This window comes from Leptonychotes weddellii, chromosome 11 (genome assembly GCF_054177405.1).
Source record: "Leptonychotes weddellii isolate Sample4059 chromosome 11, ASM5417740v2, whole genome shotgun sequence".
Taxonomy (NCBI): domain Eukaryota; kingdom Metazoa; phylum Chordata; class Mammalia; order Carnivora; family Phocidae; genus Leptonychotes; species Leptonychotes weddellii.
Genome location: NC_138379.1, coordinates 73,495,453 through 73,500,324, shown reverse-complemented (window position 1 = coordinate 73,500,324; position 4,872 = coordinate 73,495,453).

Genomic DNA, 4,872 nt, shown 5'->3' with positions numbered 1-4,872 from the left:
GGAAAGGCTCTCAGCTTTTCCCCATTGAGGATGGTATTCGCTGTGGGTTTTTCATAGACGGATTTTATGAACTTGAGGAATGTTCCCTCTATCCCTATACTCTGAAGAGTTTTAATCAGGAAAGGATGCTGTATTTTGTCAAATGCTTTTTCTGCATCAATTGAGAGGACCATATGGTTCCTCTCTCTCCTCTTATTAATGTGTTCTGTCACACTGATTGATTTGCAAATGTTGAACCACCCTTGCATCCCGGGAATAAATCCCACTTGGTCATGGTGGATGATCCTTTTAATGTATTGTTGGATTCTATTAGCTAGGATTTTGTTGAGGATTTTGGAATCCATGTTCATCAGGGATATTGGTCTGAAATTCTCCTTTTTGATGGGGTCTTTGCCTGGTTTGGGAATTAAGGTAATGTTGGTATCATAGAATGAGTCTGGAAGCTTTCCTTCTGTTTCTATTTTTTTAAACAATTTCAGGAGAATAGGTATTATTTCTTCTTTAAATGTTTGGTAGGATGCCCCAGGGAATCCATCAGGCCCTGGACTTTTGTTTTTTGGGAGGTTTTTGATCACTGCTTCAATTTCATTACGGGTTATTGGCCTATTCGGATCGTCAATTTCTTCCTGTTTCAGTCTTGGGAGTTTATAGGTTTCCAGGAAGGCATCCATTTCATCCAGGTTGTGCAATTTATTGGCATATAGTTGTTGATAATAATGTCTAATAATTGTTTCTATTTCCTTGATTAGTCGTGATCTCTCTCCTTTCATTCATTATTTTATTAATTTGGGTCCTTTCTATTTTCTTTTGGATAAGTCTGGCCAGTGGTTTATCGATCTTATTAATTCTTTCAAAGAACCAGCTTCTAGTTTCATTGATCTGATCTAGTGTGTTTCTGGTTTCTAATTCATTGATCTCTGCTCTAATCTTAATTATTTCTCTTCTCATGCATGGCTTAGGCATCATTCATTACTTTTTCTCTAGTTCTTTAAGGTGGTGAATTCAGGATTTTTCTATTTTTTTGAGTGAGGCTCAGATGGCTATGTATTTCCCCCTTAGGACTGCCTTTGCAGTACCCCATAGGTTTTGGACCAATGTGTTTTCGTTCTCATTGGTTTCCATGAATTGTTTAAGTTCTTCTTTGATTTCCTGGTTGACCCAAACATTCTTGAGCAGAGTGGTCTTTAGCTTCCAAGTGTTTGAATTTCTTCCAAATTTTTTCTTGTCATTGAGTTCCAGTTTTAAAGCATTATGGTCTGAGAATATGCAGGGAATAATCTCAATCTTTTGGTATCGGTTGAGACCTGATTTGTGACCCAGTATGTGGTCTATTCTGGAGAAAGTTCCATGTGTGCTCGAGAAGAATGAGTATTCTGTTGTTTTAGGGTGGAATGTTCTGTAAATATCTATGAGGTCCATCTGATCCAGTGTGTCATTCAAAGTTCTTCTTTGTTGATTTCCTGCTTAGATGATCTGTCTATTGCTGAGAGTGGAGTATTGAGGTCTCCTACAATTAACGTATTGTTATCAGTATGACTATTTTGGTTAACAGTTGGCTTATGTAGATGGTTGCTCCCATATTGGGGGCATTGATATTTACAATTATTAGATCTTCTTGTTGGATAGATCCTTTAAGAATGATATAGTGTCCTTCTGTGCCTCTAACTACAGTCTTTAGTTTAAAATCTAATTTGTCTGATATGAGAATTGCCACCTAGCTTTCTTTTGAGGTCCGCTGGCATGCAAGATGGATCTCCATCCCTTCACTTTCAGTCTGGATGTATCTTTAGGTTGAAAATGAGTCTCTTGTAGACAGCATATGGATGGGTCCTGTCTTTTTATCCAATCTGCAACCCTTTGCCGTTTTATGGAAGCATTTAGGCCGTTCACATTGACAGTGATTATTGAAAGATATGAATTTATTGTCATCATGTTGCCTGTGAAGACGTTGTTTTTATAGACTGTCCCTGTAAATTTCTGTTCTATATCACTCTTAGGGTCTTTCTCCCTTAATATTTCCTGCAGGGCCGGCTTAGTGGTCACATATTCTTTCAGTTTCTGCTGGTCCTGGAAGCTCTGCATCTCTCCATCCATTCTAAATGAAAGCCTTGCCGGATAAAGTATTCTTGGCTGCATGGTCTTCTCGTTTAGTACCCTGAATATGTCTTGCCAGCCCTTTCTGGCTTGCCAGGTCTCTGTGGATAGGTCTGATGCTATTCCGATGTTCCTCTCTCTGTACATAAGGAATCTCTTCCCCCTAACTGCCCTTAAGATGGTTTCCTTGGTTCTAAGATTTGAGAGTTTTACTATTACATGCCGGGGTGTTGGCCTGTTTTCCTTGATCTTGGGAGTGGTCCTCTCTGCCTCTAGGACACGAATGTTTGTTTCATTCCCCAGATTAGGGAAGTTCTCAGCTACAATTTGCTCAAATATATCTTCTAGTCCTCTCTCTCTCTCCAACACCCTCAGGGATCCGAGTAATTCAGACATTGGAACGTTTCATGGTGTCACTTATTTCTCTTGATTCTATTTTCATGGATTCTGAGTTGTTTTTCCCTGGTCTCCTCATTTCCCTTCTTGTCTATTAACTGGTCTTCTAAATCACTAATTCGTTCTTCCGCCTCACTTACCCTAGCTTTTAGATTATCCAGGTTAGACTGGATCTCATTGACAGCATTTTTAAGTTCTGCCAATTCAGCTTTCATTTCTGCCCTTACTCTATGTTGCCATTAATCAATTTCTCCATTCTAGCTATCATATTCACAATTGCAACCCTTAATTCCATCTCTGACTTCTTGGTTGTATCTGAATCCATTTGTAAATCTGTGGCATAAATCACAGTCTCTGAGTCTTTCCTATTTGGGGGTTCCTCCTCCTAGTCATTCTGTTGAGGGGTGGTTGAGGGAATGTATAGAGTCCAAATTATTGACCACAACCCAAGCAAGATGCACCTGTTTTATAGGAATTAGGGTTGCTGGCCTCTTGTTTTCCCAGCCTGTCTTCTGGGGGAGGGGGCCTGCCTTGCTGTTACTCAGAGTTGCCCTGCGCCCTGTGGCGGGGGATGGCTCAGTGGAAACCGGTTTTTTGGGGCTCTTGCTCCAAAGTATACCTATAGGCAATAAAAGCATCCTAATCCACCAGCTTGCTCCCTGGTGACTTTCCCTGGCGGCTTTCTGCATCTCTTCTGAGAGTCAAAGCAGAACAGATCATTTGCAACCCTCTGCCTCAGAGCAGAGCGATCGCAATCTGTTCTTCAGTGAGCTCTCCAGGCCACACTATCTCCATTTCTGTGCTGCTATAAAATGCAGCGTCCTGGGTTGTGCACCCCTCAGCAGTGCTCCCAATCCTCGCCTCCAGGTCGGGGCACGTCTCTGCCCTTTATGCTTCTAAAACCACCAGCCGCCCCCAGTTCACACGCACAGGCCCCGCCGCTCCAGGTTTCCACCCGGGGGGCTGCCCTAAAGTCCTTTCCCCATTGCTATCAGTCTGCGAGTCTGTGCCCGGTCCCCAATGCCGGAGGTTATTGCTCACCAGTGGTGCAGGATCCTGACAACTCCCTCCCCTTTCCATTTATTCTCCAATATCTGCCTGCGGAATTACGGCTCACCACTTTGTACCTCGAAACCAAACGCCTGCGATATTCTATTTGTAGAGATCCAGATCTATCTTCTTACATCTCAGGCTGATTTCGTGGGTGTTCAGAGTGGTCTGGTAGATATCCAGCTCGATTCCGGGGACTGGTTGGAATAGGGTCCCCTACTCCTCCACCATCTTTTCCCCCCCTCCAAAAATATAAGTTTTTAAAGTTGTGGGTCCCACTTGCCAACTACACTTGTTGAGCAATGATTCCTATATTAAAATTTGACTTTCAGATCACCAAAACCCATCAAATGCTTAATCTAAGTTATTTAATTTCTGAACTGTAAGTGCATTTCCCCCATTTACAGCTAATGATGGCTAGTCAACAAGTCAAACTCTTCCCTACTAAGAAAGGAACATTTAATAGCATGATACAAGTAGAAATAATTGGACACCATTAAGTTTGTGAAATATTTATCTCCGGATCTAATTTTATGTTCTCAATTTTTCCATGTATGAACAACACATTCTTGAAAATACAGTTAGGCAATACCAGTTTAAAGACAAGAACTGTAATAATAGTGATCTAGTTTTTTATAATGCTAAATAACTTTTTAATAATGTAAACTAACCTTGAAATACCACTTAAATTCACTAAGTGCTATCAGAAATAACTTTTTTAATGATAGGACAGAAGAAAGTTTAAAAAGTGGCAAAGAATGTGCAGTCATCTTTAACCCACCAGACGAAGCTCTATTTGGAACCCTGAGGCGAATTAATTCCATCATGTGTCACATCGCTGCTCTCTCTTCGTCACTGCCCCCAAAGTGAATCCCACTCTTGTTAGTGCTCCTCTTCATTAACCTATCCCCCACTCTGCTGACTACCTCCTCATCTCTTTTCAAGTGATCCTCAGGAACTTGTTCCCTTATGAATAACTTCCCTACATTCTCAGCCTCTCCGCAGAACACATGCCTACTCTGACCTAAGGGGTTACTAAGCAAATTTCCAAGTGAGTATGCAGCAATTTAGCACAATGGCTACTACTGCATATTCTGGAGTCAGAATGCCTGGGATTCTATTTCCAATTCAAATATTACTAGCTATGTGAACTTGGGAAAGAAAACCCTAATCAAACCAACTAGTTGTTATTCCACAACATGCCTGCCAAATTCCCTGCCTCTGTAAATTTCTACTGAAATGACCATTCCATAATTGTCCTATCCATCCTTTAGCAGGCCCATCTCAAGTCATTTCCTTTTCTACAAGTTTTCCTTATATCTTCAACAAATC